The sequence below is a fragment of the Balaenoptera acutorostrata genome, chromosome 6 (genome assembly GCF_949987535.1).
Source record: "Balaenoptera acutorostrata chromosome 6, mBalAcu1.1, whole genome shotgun sequence".
NCBI lineage: Eukaryota > Metazoa > Chordata > Mammalia > Artiodactyla > Balaenopteridae > Balaenoptera > Balaenoptera acutorostrata.
The window spans coordinates 92045916-92062672 of NC_080069.1; the positions used below are offsets into that span (position 1 = coordinate 92045916).

A 16757-nucleotide genomic window follows, 5' to 3' on the forward strand; every position below is an offset into this window, starting at 1 on the left:
ATCCTTGCCTGATATCCGGCCACACTCAAACAGAGACAGGCCCCCCAGGACCAGTGCAGTCTATGGCTCACCCCATGTCAAAAAGGGAAACCTCTGTAGCCAGACCCGCCGCCCATCAGCCTGACAGAAAACCATGGGGATGTCAGCACCAGCCTTCTGCCCTCAGACCGCAGGACCAGGCCTGCCAACCTGGCTTTTGGCTGCCGAGGTTTCCCAACAGTTATTCCAGCACGGATCCCTGCTGCTCTCTGCTTCCCTTCATCAAGAAAGCCATTAAGAGAAATGTAAAGCTGATTGCACCTATTACGTCCACCTACAGACCCAACTTGGAGTAAGCTTTGAAATCACTCTCGGGCCCTCTTCAGACCCTGAGTCACTTTTCGATTGTTAAAATTAGAATGGTATCATGGCAGGCTCGCTCCTGAATCTAATCGGTGTCAAACACAGCTGGGTCCTACTCCCATTCAACGTTCTCAGAGGATACTTCCTCTCATCCTTGCCTTCCGGCCACCCTGTCAGGCAGGAACCCACATCCAAATTGTATAGAAGGAAAAACAGGCTCAGTGGGATAGGGAGGGGCTTGCCAAAAGATGAGTCTCAGGAAGTAACAAAGCCAAGATTTAACTAAATCTGCCTGATCTACCTTCTCTCCCCCGAGCCCTAATCTTCGTGATGTCCCTGCAGATGACCTTGTCCAGCTCCCAGGTGACATGGGGGTGTATCCTCCAGCTTTAGCCGACAAGAAGCCTCTGCGCTGACAGCAAGTACCAGAAGCCAGGACCTTGCAGGAGGCCCTCAGTGAGCACTGATTGATTTAAAACTATGTTTTCAGACACTGCAGGCCCAAAGATGGTTATTTTTCCAGATCTTTGCTCTCTCTCCACAGTGTCTTTTGCAGTCAGTCACCTATGTGCCTGCCTCACCTGAATGGCTCCGCATTATCCCCTCAAAGTCCCACCTCTCTCTTTGCTAGTGCAGTTCCCTCCTCCCACAGGGTTCTTCCCACATCTCCATCTCTGTCTCTCAAGCCCAGCTGAAAAGTCACCTGCTCTGAGAAGCCCTCCCAGGTTGCACTCAGTACGAATGCATCACCCCTCCCTTCATGCTCCTATAGCCCTTACTTGTGCCTCCCTAAGAGTCTATTCACATCAGCCTCTTACCTTTTATTTTGCTTGACAAGACTTTTATGGCACTTACGATGTATTGCGTACTGGTTGAAGTCTTCAGCAAATTTTAATTGATTTAGTTTTTATAACTATCCTATGAAATAGGTACTATTATTATCACCCCATTGTATAGATGAGAACACTGGGGCACGGGAGATGAAGTGGTTTGCCAAAAATTAACATAGCTGGTAAGTGATGGCAAGGCAGTCCTGCTCAAGAGTCAGGCACTCAACCAGGGTCACGTGCTCACATATGAGTTACCCACACTGTCATGTCATATCCGAGTCACGTTCAGATGCCCACAGCCTGGCATGAGGGAGGTGCATCATTCTCGTTCCTGAATGGAGCCCAATGTCCACCTCTCCCATTGTGGCCAGCTGACATTGGCCTGCATGTGGATACTGGTCCAACCTTGTAGCCACTCTGAGCGTCTATCTACCTGCTGCAGATGCCCACCTCTGGCAGTCCTTCCTGAGGTGCTTAGGAGGATAAAGTCAGAAGCACTTTATCATCCATGAAGCCAGCTGCATCTGTATACACACCTCTCTTGAAGGACCTTCGGGAACGGCCATGATGGATGGCTTCCCGGCTTCTGGCTGGATCGCCATGAACCCAGAGCAGAGCACAGAACCACATAACCCATGTGCCTAGGCCAGAGTGTGCCCGGCAGCTGTGGGTAGTGCAAAGGGCACTGGGCTTAGAGTCTGGCAGACTTAGACTTAGTAAGTCTCCGCTTACTATCTCACCCAGGGCTCATCATTCTGAGCCTCAGTTTTCCCATCTATAAATGGGGCTAATGGAAGAATTCCTCTCTTACCAGGTTATTACTGGGTGATGCATTTGGAATAAATAATTAGCACTACACACAATCTGTAATTCTTGTTGTTTAGTTGTTGAAATAATATCTACTAAATAAAGTTATTTTCAGAACTAAATGAGAAACCAACTGCTCCTCGCACTGTACCAGACTGGGGTACAAATAAGGTCATATTTATTTGAATGTTCAAAGACGAGAGGGATAGGGCAGCTCAGGCATTCTCCTGGGAGCACCCAGCACAGTGTGCCCCGGCCCTCCAGGTGGTCTATGCTGACAGGTTGGCGAGTCTACCTCACCAGCACCCCTCGAGGTGCCCCTGAGATCAAACTCTGAGCCAGGCCCAGCTGCCGGCCTTGGTTCCCCTCAGCTGCCGTGTTGGCCACAGAGGCTTGGGGTCTGCACTAAAACCAGGGCAGGGCCTTGCCCCCTGAGGGGGTCAACCCTGGGCCAAGGGAGTGTCAGAACCAAGATTGAAACTGAGGGTTACAGTTCTCAACACTGAGCACCCTCAGTTTATATTATATACACAGTCACCATCCCCAGAGCCTCCCCAGGGTGTCACAGAGGAGGAGGGACATTCCAGCATCAGTTCCCATCTTCAAACCAGCCTGCCCTCGACACCCCATGCCCTGGGCCTCCACTCCAAGCAAAGCTCCCCTCGGAGCTCTTTTTGCCCTTTCCTGGAGCAGACCCTGCTCAAAGCTATGTCACCCCTCAGACATGTCCTAACAATTTCAAATCCCAGAGGGAGGGATCAGGGTCTCATTCCTCTCCCTCCCAGGGGCCACTGTTCTTTAGACAGTGGGGCCACTGACCCCAGCAACCTTGAAGCTTCCTAACAGTAAGGGAGGGGCTTCTAGAATCATCTGAATACAAAGCCAGACCAGAGCAGGACCTTCCAGTTACACCCACCTCCCTGGCTCCCCAAACTAGAAGCACCTGGCTTTTTATACGTGTGCAGTGAAAGAGCCATCCAGGTGACTCAAACTAAAACCCAGCAGAAGTCCTCATCCTCGGAAGCCAGAACTCACAGCAATTCTCAGAGACCAGTTCTGCAACTTTCTGCCCGCGCCTCACACCAGAACAGAAGTGTGTCATATCCCCAGTGGGTACTGTGCTCTGTGGCATCTGCTAAACACCCACTGGGCACCAGATCCATATGCTTTTATCTTATTTAGTCCTCAAAACAATGCTGGTCATCTGCTATCAAACCTCCATGTTATACATCAGGGAAGGGAGGCCCCAAGCGAAGCGACCTCCCCAAGGTCACCCAGCAGGGCCGAGAGCCGGACCTGAGCCTCTCAGGCTCGGAAGTCCAAGCTCTTTCTACTGCGCCTTGCCTTCTCCAATGTGCGTGTGAGTGCACCCAGCGTAGTGCCTGGCGCATAGTAGGGGCTCAGTAAGGACCTGTCATTTTGTCCACCGTGGAGCCACCAGGCTGGAATTAGGGCCACAGCCTGCCAAGGATCTAGAGCGGCCAAAACAAAGCCAATCAGATGGTCTCAAGACCAGCATCCACAGGAGCCCAGCAGGTGCTCTTCTGAGGATGTCATAGCTGGGGGGACTACTGGGGTCCCCAAATCTCTCAAACCAAACTTGTCATCTCCACACTGCCTGGCCCAGAACTCTGAGGTCTCAACGAAATACTTGTACATCTTTTGGCAAGAACCAAAGCTCTTTCTGGAGAAAATAAATAACTATTAGCTCAGCACATGGGCATCCCAGCCTCCCACTCCTGGCCCAGTCTGGGCATTTCATATTTCAATCAGACGTGCCAGTCTTTGCCCCAGCCCCCAACCCTAGCAACCCCCATGACTTGCTGGCTTGGATCCCAAATCGCTGCTTGCAGCAGACAGCCCTAACTCCCACACCACCAAACTCCTGCCCTGGACCTTGTTCAATAGTTTGCTTGCGGATGGTCTTGGATCTGACACCTGCCAAAGACGAATGGCTGGACTCTGAAGACATCTGACAGATGAGAGGAAGACATGTTAATCACTTCTTGTTCTAGATGCTTCTGTAAGACAGTCTGCTGGGTCAGAAGACCTCAGCTCCCTGGCTAACCGCTTCCACAGTGTTGTTATCCAATACTGTGCCCACCTTCTTTAATAGAAAGTTGAATGAATCACCTGTGTGAACAGCATCTCTGTGTCTTTGATAAAGATGTCATTAGAAATATCCAAAGGCCCTGAGAGGACAACCCAGAATTAATTACTCTTTCTGTTTAGTTTCAGACACATCTGATATCTGCAACTCTTTACGACTTTTTAAAGCTGTTTCACATTAATCTATTTCTCTTTCTCTTTCTCTCTCCCTCCCTCCCTCCTCAACTATCTCCACAATAACTCCATGGACAAGCAGGGCAGGCATTATTATTATTCCCATTTTATAGACAATAAAACTAAGGTGTGGGACTTCCCTGGTGGCGCAGTGGTTAAGACTCTGTGCTTCCGACGCAGGGGGCCCAGGTTCGCTCCCTGGTCAGGGAACTAGATCCCACATGCATGCTGCAACTAAGAGTTCAAATGCCACAACTGAGGACCCTGCCTGCCGCAACCAAGACCTGGTGCAACCAAATAAATAAGTAAATTTAAAAAAAAACCAAAAACAAAACTAAGGTGTACAGAAGTTAAACAACTACTTCAAGGTCATCCCCTAATGAGCACCAGAGACAGTTCACCATGGCAAGAGCACAGAGCCCTTTCCACTGAACCACCTGGCCCTTAAGCTAAAAGATTTGTCTCTGGAGCTTAAAGGGAAACATATTCTCCTGACACGGTAACACCAGAACGTTTCTCTCTTGCCTTCAAATCCGGTATGCAAGTGGAGCCATCCGTTCCTCACAGATGTCTGATCGTGTCTTCTCCCTCTGCTCCATTTAGAGGCTCAGTTGTGATTTTATCCAAAACGGTTATGTTGTACATTGTGTTTAGCGACGCTCATGCAAAAAGCATTTGCTAAGCACTTACAATGTGCCAGGGGCCATGCTAGGTGCTCGGACACAGAGGCACTCATCTACTCACAGATATCGCCAAGGGCCTGCAGACTGTGTCCTGGGCTCGGGGACATGGCAGGTGCAAAACAGATGACGTGCCTGTCCCCATGGGCTGGCCCAGCTCACAGCCAGGCTTGGCGGTGGACAATAGCCAGCAGTGACAACACACAACTATAAGGACTCCACTGGGGTCAACAGCCCAGCCCCAGGCCCAGAGGAGATTCACCACTGAGCTCTCAGTGCACCTCAGATCCTTCTGGAAATGGACAGGGATTTAGAAACAACCACTTCACTTAGAATCCCATTCAGTGAAACTCAGACACAGATCTCATACTTCTTGGCTGGCCTCAAACACACAATCCCCCATTGAAATAAGAACCAGTTTTTATGTGACTACACAGCATTTTATGTTTTCATATGCATTACAATAAAATAACAACGATAAAATTTAGTGGGTGCCTACTCAACGTGGCCCCCTGTACTTAATGCTTTACATGCATGTTCTATGTCAGCCTTGAAAATAAGCCTCTGAGAAAGGATCATCCCCATTTCACAGATGAGGACACTGAGGCTCAAGGAGTGAACAGCAACAGCACACACACACACAGGTTTCTGATTCCATATGTGATGGTCTTTCCACAGTGCCCAGGTGTCTTCCCCACACTGCCTGGGCATCGGAAAACACATAGAAGCCATTATAAACAATCCTTCAGCACTCATCCATTCATTCTGCAAATATTTATTGAGCACCTACCATGTGCTAGAAACTGGGCAAGGCACTATTGTAAGCCAAAACAGACTAAGTTCACAGTGCCCTGGCAGAACAGGGGAAGACCAACGTTGATCAAATAATCCAGCAATTTAAAACTGCAACTGTGATAAGCACTACAAAGGTTCATGGTTCTTAGAGAAATTGTAATAGGGGATTTTTCCCAATCAGGGAGGATAGAGAAAGCACACTTGGGCTGGTATCTAAAAGATGGAGAAAGATGGCAAAAGCATTCCAGATGGTGGAAACAGCTTGTGCAAAGGTCCTGGGCACACTCTCTGAGCACAATCACCAGAGAAAGTTGAAAGGACCACATGTCTAGGCCCAGAGGGAAAGGGGAGAGTGCTCAGCCATGAAGCTGGGAGTGAACAGGGCAGACTACAGGGCCTTCAAGGGCACAGGGAGAAGTCTTGTTCCCATTCCCAGAAAGAACAATGATGAGTCAGGGTATCAAACAGGGAGGCCACCTGACCAGCATGCTGGGTCAGTGGTCCTAAAGGTCCTCTGCATCTGGGTGATAGCCCCTGCACCTGCCCCAGGCTGCACCATCACGCTCCTTATGCTGCATAGTAATGATCCCCGGTGACCTCTCTTTGAAAGCACTGCTGTTTCAGACTCACCTCCACATGCCCTATAACCAGCCCTGGGGCTGGCACCAAGTAGGTGCTTAGCAAGTATGAGCTACATGTATAAAGGAAGCACTACTGCTGCTCTCGACATGATCTAACAGGAGACACACACACAGAGGCAAACACTGACACCCCGAGTAAACACTACAGGAGGTGACAAGTTCTGCCAGAGCAAGGGGAGCAGAGAGCGGATCCGTGAGCTAGGTGTGTAGACAGACACACTTAAAGTGAGTAGAGAGTTCAGCGCTGGCTGTGTGTCTGAGTGGGCGGACAGGGAAATGGGTGAGGATGAGGCTGAATTAGAGGGAGAGGCAAGCAGCTGGGTGAAAGTCATCAAAAAAAGAGAAGCGGCAGCTACTGACAAAACGTGCCACTTGCTTTCATAGGAGGAAGATAACTCCCATATGAAGATGCTGTTTCACTTTAGTATTTAAGCAGCAGAGATCAAAGTCAGACCATCCGATTGAAATCCTAGCGCACCACTTGGTCGGTTGTGATGTTAAATAAGTCACTTAACCTCTCTAAGCCTCATATGTAAAATGCAGACAATAATAGCACCTACTGCATCAAATTGGCGTGAGAATTAAATAAGTACTTGACATAGGACTGACCCGTGCTAAGCGCAGGATAAAGGTGAGTTACTGTTGTTGTAGTCTCTTTTCTTTCACCTACACACTTGCAAATAATGTTTCCTTTACCTTTTCCTTTTTTAAATGACAAGATTAGAAGCTCTCCAAAGGCTTCCCAACATTTCTAGAATTCAGAGTCCAGCAAGGAGGTCAGAAGGGTCAGTCTGGCCCTGAGAGGACACTCTGTGGAGGGACAGGCTAGCCAATTCTTCGTCTATCAAAGGCAAGGCGCTCTGAGCCGGGCTGGGTGGGAGCATTTGCATGGGCTCTGATCATACGCCCTGGAGTGGGCTTCCAGGTCCCTGTCTGCCAGTTAAATCCCTGAAACAATTCTGGGCATTCTCAGAAAAGCTTCAGTGAATGGGTAGTTCCAGAACCAAAGCGATTTGGACAACATAGTGATTATTATAAGGATGGCTGTTGCTTTCAAAATCAGTTCCCTCTGAACAAAGTCAAGTGGATCATGAGCAGCGTGTGAAAATGTCATTTTCTCTCTGCCACCTCCTGACCCGACGCCACGAGAGCAGCAATAATGCAGCACTCCACAGTCCTTCTTTGGCTAGATTTTATCTGAATGGTGACTGAGGATGTCCTTGTCAAATGGCAGGGGGTGGGGGCGGTTCTGCTTCAGCCAGCAGCTGTGGGACATGGGCACTGATGAAGAGAGATGAATCCATTTACTCAGTAGTTTGGACCTACCACTAATTTTCTACATGACAATGACACTTCATCCTTCCAGCAATGTAGACTGTTCAAAAAAGACTGAAAAAGAAAGTTGGCAAAAAAAGAACACCCCAATCAGCCCCAAAAGGTGTCACAATGTTCATGCCCTTTACTCAAGCAAAATTCCCAGACCTTCAAACATCAGCTCATAACCAATTTACTCTTACTTTGCACGTGATTCTAATCAACTTGGTTATCTGATTTGGGCTCCAGACCAAAACCAGGTCAGAGAAATAGTCACTCCAGACTGAGGTTACCCAGTTCCTGAATCAGTCCTGACCACGGAAGGATAAAGAGCAGTAGCTTCCAGCCCAGGAGCAGGGCACCTGGAATATGTCTTGTTGTTCAGGGGATCCCAGGACACCTCTTTATTCACTATACTCAGACCTGCCACTAGATCACCTGGCTCACCAATGCTGATGACTCGGCTTCATTCCTACAGTGTCTACTAGGACGAGAGCCCAGTCCAGTCTCTGTGGCTCTCACAGTCCCTGGAGGTGGGAGTGGGGTATCAGAACCCGATTCGTACGCCCACTAACGGCCAGTTAGAATACTGCTCCAATAAACTAATCTCCTAAAACCATAATGCTTGTCAGATGCTGGAAAGTATTTCTTGCCCAGGTTTTGATGTTGGAGGATCTTGGAGGATGCTGTGTATGTTTGTCAGGGGAGAAGAGACTGGCATTAGCTTTGCACAAAATCTTCTGTTGGAACATCCAACAAGTACCCTTTTCCCTCTGCACTCCACAACTACTGGGCCCCCCAAAGCACCAAAGTACGAATAAAGAGCAAGCAGAAAGCTCACCCCACATGGCTTGGCATACAAAGCACTTCCTCAATTTGTTACAACTACACCCATTAAGCTCTTAGAATCAGAGAGCTGAGCTTCAGGCTTTTAGATCTATTTGTTTGTTCAATAAATATTTATTGAGCTCCTGCTCTGTGCCTGGCCCTGAGATACTGCCTGGAGGGGCAGAGGTGTGCACAAGGGACCCAGACACACCCCATGCCTGCCGTTGCAGTGCTTACCACAGAGCAGAGATCTTCATTCAGTGCTGCAATTCATAGAGGAGCAAAGACTTAGCAACTAACCTAGCACCAGCACCTAGACTGCCGAGGTCTTAGCAACTAACCTAGCACCAGAACCCAGACCGCTGACCCCATCTGAAGCTCACACTTCCATGGTTTCAGCCTGGCACACCTGCTGTTTCCTAGAAAGGTACAGAGAGGAAGACATCTCACCAGCCTCACTGCACATCATTATATAAGCAGAGAGAATAAGAATAAAATAAAGGAGGAGATGAATGCAGATGCTCACTGGGCAACTTATGCCATTTAATTTTCTCACCTTCCTAGAACCAAAATAAATAACGAAAAAAGTCAGCAATAAGAAGCCGCTTACATTTCATTCCCAAACAACATGGGGAATGACCAAACAGGTGCCTCCAGAAGGGGTATGCCTTCCCCAGCATCCTCCCCTGACCCCTACCTACCACGGTTAGGTGACCAGCGGTTAGGCCGTGAGATCCTCAAGGGCAGGGTCCATGTCACATCCATCTCTGTATCCCAGAGCCTAGAAAAGGGCCTGGCAGAAAATTTTCTCCATCAGCGCGTGCAGAATTAGGACACTGAGGCAGAAATAGGTGGAGCTGTGGCAGCCATCTAGGTGGGCCACTCACGTCTCCTTTAAAAAGAGAACCTACAGGACAAGTGCCAACAGGTAAGCCTTCAGCTGTAGCTTCAACATCTGTCATAGTGTTTAATTAAGCCAAGGACACATTCTTCCCAGGGAGCCTGCAGCCAGTGACTAGGTTGCACAGGGATTCTAGAGCCTGGCTCTTTTGGTCTCTAATATGTGACTCCTCTAATGGGCAATCTTTGCTCTGGAGCACCCCCAATGGGCTGGCCAAGACTTTCTGAGACTCTTCCTCCCAACTCTCCTTCCTTCCCCTCTCCTCTCACAGGTGTCAGAACAGCATTGGGGTCTGAGGGTTTCCCTACCTCCTCTTTTATCTTTCACTGGTATTACCCCCAAGAACTCTGGCACTTGTAAATCCATCTTGGCATGTACTTCTTGAAGGACCCCAAAGGACAAGTGTCCAAGACATCCACATGTTCCTTTACACATCCCAGCCTCCTTTCAAGTTAAGTTGGTCAATGACTATTTCTGGTCAATGAAATATGAATAGAAATAATACATGTCACTTCCAAGTAAAGATGGTCAAAATCTAGTGTGCCTTCCCTGTGGATTCCTTCCTACTCCCCATCTTCTTGAAGCCAAAAGATGGGAGAGTGACAACACAAGAGCAGCCTGGAGCCCTGTGTTCTCACTTGGAGGAGAGCCTCCCAGGAGGCTCTGACCCTCACTGGATTTGGATGAACAATATATAAATTTGTGTCAAGCAACAGAGATTTCAGGATTTGTTTGCTAATGCAGCATAGCCTAGTCCACCCTAACAAAAGCTATATATCCTCTCTATATATTTATTTAGCACCTCTATTTTCACCCCTATCTTACACTTCCAGCTTGTTCATTTCCCTGTTGAAATCTCACGTCTCTTCATGAAGAAGTTGATGATCCCACAAGAGGGGAGGCCAAACACATGAACAAGAGCTCTTTAAAGATAAAGGTAGCGAGCTAACACTCTTGGCCCAATACCTAGTTCTAAACAGGCCCTAGTGTGTTATTCCACCCACCTTCTACTGGGTGCCTGACTAGGTCTGAGGAATTGGTCGGGGGCAGGCACGGCATGGCCACGGGTATTTCCCTCATAGCAGGGAAGTTCAGGGGTTGTTGCTGGTGGGAACATGTGGAAGGCAGCTCAGCTTGATCCTGATATATGGGGTCCCCCAAGTACTATGGTGATGCAGAGGTGGAGCAAAGACCCTGGCGAAGTGATCCAGAGAAACCAATCTATGGGAAGTTAATTCAGAAGGCAGATTCTCATTTATTCACTTATAGTTCAGTTCAGCAAACATTCACTGATGCCCACTGCATGTAAAACCACTGGGGAATCGGACCAGCCCTGCCCTCACAGAGCTACAGTCCAGTGGGGGAGAAACAGACAGAGATGGCTCTGACACACAGCAAAATGTAAGATGTGCTGGGAGATACACATGAATAAAGATCTCGTGCTCGCATCCTCTCTCTCCGACACCACTCTCAGCAACGCAGCATTAGAAAGCAAGATTACAGATAACACGGCTTTACATTTACATCATGTTTTGAGGTTCCACATCCATCATGTTTATCCCTATTACAGATCTGTGAGGTCAACATAATCATCCCCACACGGTACAGGAATAATGAGAAGAGTGACAAAACAGCAGTGAATATTTACTGAGTATTCACAGTGTACCAAGCACTGAATTACTTTACCCGGATGGTCTCATTTGTTCCCCCCACCTTATCAGGCAGTTAGTATATCAGCCCCATTTTACAGATGAAGAAACAGAGGCAAAGTGGCTTGCCTAAGGTCACCAGGCAGGTACGTGGTATCCAATGGGGATACAAACCCAGGCCCCCTGACATGCTAAGAAGCTCATCTAACAGGTGCTTGGAGCTAGGAGAGCTGAAGGGTCTGGTTTTGTGCCCAGCCTCATCCCCGCAGGGACCCTCTCCTCGTTCCCCTGCAGTGCAACTGACTTCAGTTACTATCTTGCCTGCCAGATACCCCCGCTCTCATTGCTCCCCCTCCGCTGCCCCTCCCGCCCAGTCAGGCCTCAGAGTGCCTCCATCCCCTCACACTGCCTCTCCATCTCTGCTCAGGCCCCAGTATCTCCCCCTTCAACTGCTACGACAGCTTCCTGGCTTTTCTATCTCCACCCTCTCCTGTCTACCATTCAGCCTCTACATTCCTACTGGCCTTAAATCTTGTCACATCCATGTCTGAAAACCTCCCACAGCTCCTCACCACTCCGGAATAAAGTCCAAACTTCTTGACACGGCATTCAAGGCCTTTCATACCTACCACCAGGCTGCCTTTCCCTCTACAAACCCTGCACTCAGGTGAAAACATAACAAGTCAGTGCTCCCCAGACACACTTCACACTTTGTGGCCTTTATCCTTTGATCCTGGGGATCCTTCCTAGGATCCAACCTCCATCTCCCTGAGCCCACACCTCTCTGTGTCAACATTATATTCACCCTTCCAGACTCATCTTGACTTCTTCTCCTCCAGGAGACCTAGATGTGAGCTTCCCTTTCTCCTAATGTCCCTGGCATCTATTGCTTCTTTCTTGAATTTAGCATTCCCCAAGTGGATATCTGTGATCAGACCCACCTGGCATCCACCCCCCCCCCCCCTTAACAGCCTCTGATGTACTTCGAGGAATCACCTCTTCCCCACTCTGTATTTATGTGGTTGGGTGGGGCTGGCCTCACCTCCCTCTTCCTCTATGAAAGGCTGGCGGATATCCCAGGCCTGTCAGTATCATGTTATTGGTTCAGGGATAGACACATGACCCAACTCAAGCCAATGAGAGCTGAGCTTGGAATTTTTGCTGAAAACGTCAGGAAAGAAACACTCTTCTTACTGGAGTTTCTAAACTGGGAGTGTGTAAACTTGCAGCTGCTAGGGGCCATCTGTACAGCCAAATGGGGAGAGCCTGACTGAGGGTGAAGCCAAACACAGAGGAATTCTGAGCCAAGAGACAGAGAGGGACTGGATTCAGCCATACCTGAATACAGCCCACTCCAGGATTTTTCAGCCACATGAACCAGTTAAAATTAGGTTTCTGTCACCTGCAACGAGGTTCCTAAGCAATACAACTACTAAGGGTGAGGTACCATGCAAGACAATGGGGTATAACCACAAAGATGTGAGCCTGATTCTAAAAGAGCTCATTTTCTATCTCTTTATTTCTAAGAACGGCTATATTGAGATACAATTCACGTACCATAACATTCATTCTTTTAAAGTCTACAGTCCTATGGTTTTTAGTATAGTCACAGAAATGTGCAACCATCAAGACAGATTACTTTCTACCTTGCATTGAAAATGGCAAGCACGTGCTTGCTCTGTTCTCCCCTGTGCACCAGCTCCTCTCCTGAGCCCAGTGTTGGGTTTACTCCTTTCTGCAGTACCAGCAACTGCAGTAGGTGCCCAATGGCTACTAAGCTGTACTCAGACCTCCTGAAAAGCTCGGCCTCCATCCAACAGTTGTTTAGGTCCTGTCTAAAGCACAATGAATGAGAGAACAGATATTTGGCAAAACCACTCAAGAAAAGGATGTGCTCACCAATCACTAGGTTTTCTCTGGGTTTTCCAAGCTGGATCCCTGCAACAGTGTAGACCTCCTGAGAGGTGCACACCTGGAATGTGCTCCTTTGGCTCCCTGAACTTTTCCCAAGTTTATTACAGAATAATTTAAAATAGTAACAAGGGGGAAACATATAAATCCAACAGTAGGGGAATGATTTAATACTTATGGGGCACCCATAGGATAGAATAGTAAATAGCCACTAAAATTCATCTTTGCAAAGAAGATTTAAGGACATGGGGAAACAACCATGCTATAACATTAACTGAATGAAACAAAATATAAAAGGGTGCATAGAGATTTCAAGTACACAAAATAGTAAACACCAGCAACTGGAAGGGAATAATACTAATTATTAGATGCAATTACCTTTGTGTAGGTGGATTATAGACAATTTTTTTCAATGCTTCTTTACAATTTTCTATTTTTCCAAAATGAATATTACTTTAATCAAATCAGAAAAGCCGACATTATTTTTTAACTCATCCCTTGGTTATTATTTACTTTTATTAATGTGGCTACCAAAGAATGAGAAACAATCACATGAAGAACATTTCTGAACCTGCAAAACTTTTATGAAAAAAAAAGACACTGTCCCTCAGAGTCTTTTAAACAAACACATAAGTAATGTAATCTACCATGTTTACCTTTTAACCTTGACTGCCAGGAGGCTCAGAGCTAAAATTTAATTTACAAAAGTGCAGTAACCATCTTAGCCCAGGTTCTGGGTTCAGTAACTTCCATGCTTCTATGTGGTTTCTGATGCTTCCTTTTATCTGTTTTTTCAGTTGTCTTGCTTGTGTTTTTATATACTCAAATCTTCCTTGGAATACATAAAGAAGTATTTGCTGATGTGATTTGAGGTACACCAGAGAAGAGAGGTCCTGCCTAGCAGATGCTCTGCTGGGATGTTTCATTTTTACAAACACATGGCACTGAGTGGGGCTTTGAAAGCTTTATTGCTATTCTAATTACAGGAGAGGGGCAACTGAATAAGTGTGTGCAGGAGGCTCCTTTATTGAGACAGGCTAGTCCCAATGATCAGATCAACCCACGTCTTGCTAAATCTCCATCTCTTTGAAGACTGTGTGGACAGAGGTCCACCCTGGCTGCCCACTGTCTCTGGTTACTGACTGACAGCAAATGTTAGCAAAGCCAGCCAAAATGTGTTCACCACATCCGTCCTGCATTCAAGTCTACAGACAACGTGACACACCCAGCAAGTGACTAGGGGGTAAACACAATCCATAAAGACATCCTATCTGAATAAAACAGGGTCCAGACACTCTAACACAAGCCCCAAACACTCTTTAGATCACTGTGGATTTTGCTGCAATTACCCAGACTGATGCTTTACTTCGGCTTAAAGAGAAAGGTACCTGTACTCTAAAGATGGACCACTTGAAAAAATTAAGTATTATATCACCTGGTTGTTCTCCCAACCGTGACACTTCATGGCAAGAGATAACATATTTATTTGATTGTAAGCCAAGATTCTTTTTTTTTCTGGTGGTAACTTCACTGAGCCTTCATGAGATTTCAGAAGTGAGCAAAACAAATAAGCAGTCTTAATATTTTAGTTGTGACCATTTTATCACATCTGAAGTCACAATGTCTTACTTGTGAATCCACACCAGAGGAAAATGAAGGAAGGAAGGCAGGAAACATTTATTTAGTGCTTACAGCATGCCAGACAGAGCACTGGCCGCTGCACCTGCCAGCTCAAGGCATTTTCCATTCCAGCCTGTTATCTCTCTTAAGCATCACAATACCATCCTGGGGAGTACATATAATAGTCCCAGTTTTTCAGAAGTGGAACTCTAGGCTTAGAGAGATCAATACCTTGCTCAAGGTCACCCACAGGGAAGATACTAGATTTCTGACCAGAAGCCAGGTCAAAGCCACCCCAAAGCCCATGCTCTGTGCCCCTTCAAATGGCGAGATATGCTTCCCTGCTTGCGTGAGGCTGAGATTATACCCTCTGCCCTCCTTGCCCTGAGCTGAAGTGCCTTCTGACTGCCTCATCCTCTTGACTTTAGACCCCCTCTCACTCAGAAAGTCATCAAGACACACTTGAAAAATAAAATATAAAAGCATCAACCCACACCCTGAAATTGAGCACCCTTCCCTTTGCTGCCACTAACAAGCTAATACGAAATCTCTTTCAGGGAAGCTTTCTGAAGGGAATAAATTGATGGTGAAAACATTATGCAGCTGACAATATTTGGTGATGATGCAAGCAGGGCTGCCCTGTCCATAAATGGTTTTGTCTGCAAAGAACTGGCTCTCCATGTCCTTTCCATAAAAAAAAAAAAAAGATATAGATATAAATATAGATAGATAGATATAGATGGAGCAACAGAGAAACAGTATCCAGAAGACATGGTTCGGTATAATTGCATTGCCCTCTCTGTTTATGTGTGCCGGGCTACTACCCCAGAGAACTTGAAATGTTCTGGAGAAGACAGGAATGTCATTCAGAAATGATTCCACACGGGTTGGCTCTGCACAGCTCCCCAGCTTACATCCTCCCGGGGCAGAGGAAGCTTCTCTGCTTGCAGCAACCTGCGTGCACCGCCACCAACTGCCACCCGTTTCTTCACCTTTTATTTACAGCGCAGAGCAGCCTGGTTCATCAGTGAAGGGGAGAGGTGGGGAATAAGACGCAATCCAGATTTCTGTTCTTTCTCCGGGGACCAAAAAAAAAGGGAGGGGGGGGGTCACACAGAGAAGGAAGTGTAACCTAGGCTGCACGATCAACGCGGCAGCGCGATCCTCCTCTCAGAAAGGGGTTTGCACCAGGGCTCGAGCAGAAGAGCCCAAGGAGCCCCAGGAAGCCGGGTCAATCAAGCCCAGCGCCTCGGCCGGGCTTTGGCGCGGTGTAAGAGGCGCCAACCGAGCGTACTGCACAGGAAATCACTGCCCCCTTCAGGCCGCGTCTCAGATGCTGCGGCCGGAGCGTAGGGGCTCCCTCAGTCCGGAAAAACTCGCAAACCCCACCTCGCGCGGCCCGCGATCGCTCCTCTGCGCCCCCTCGGCGCACCCCAGCCCTCGGGCGGGCGGTGAAGGTGTGCACTGCTGCTGCAGCCGGAATGCAAGCTGAGGGTGTGAGGAGGGGGCTTGGGATGGAAAGCTCTCGGCTCTTCGGCTCCCCTCAGAGAAGGAGGCAGGGAGGGCAAGCCGGGTGCTGCGCTCCAAGTCCGTGCTTCAAGTCTGCGCCCGGGGAAACTGCGCCTGCAGGCGCCCAGCCACCAGCAGCGCCGCGGCTGCACACCCTCGCGCGCCCGGGGCGAGACCTGATCAGGGCACTCCCTGAGCAACCAGCCCGAGGGGGTCTCCTCAGAAAACCGCTCGGGCCATAGGCAGCGCCGGGTACATGCAGGCAGCAGCGCTGCAGAGCCGGCCGCCCCACGCCGGCCTGAGTGGTACTGGCTCAGAGCTCGTCCAGCCCTGCTGCGCCCTCCAGCCCCTCGGGTCCCCGAGTCCTCCGGACCTCGAAGCACAGCTCGGCTTTCCTGGGGCCGAGAGCAGGCCCGTGGCCTCTCTAGCCCCGGATGGCCCAGTTTAGAGTCAATGCGCCTGTTCTTCCCACCTAGCACTCCACAGCCCCACAAGCGGGACCTGGGCAGGGGCGACCACTGCAGGCTTTTGGGGAGGTTCAGTTACCACCTTCTCCACTCCTTCTCTGGGCAAAGGAGACCCTAGTCTTCTATCCCACACCCCACAAGCATACACACACATACAATCCCAGAGGAGGAAGATGTTCA

The 16757-nt window shown here is 48.4% G+C and overlaps 1 protein-coding gene across 1 annotated transcript in view; it reads right to left on the minus strand.

Annotated features, from left to right (window-relative positions):
* Positions 1 to 16757, minus strand: part of GABBR2 (gamma-aminobutyric acid type B receptor subunit 2) — a 369399-nt gene that overhangs the window by 351726 nt on the left and 916 nt on the right. The window lies entirely within an intron of this gene.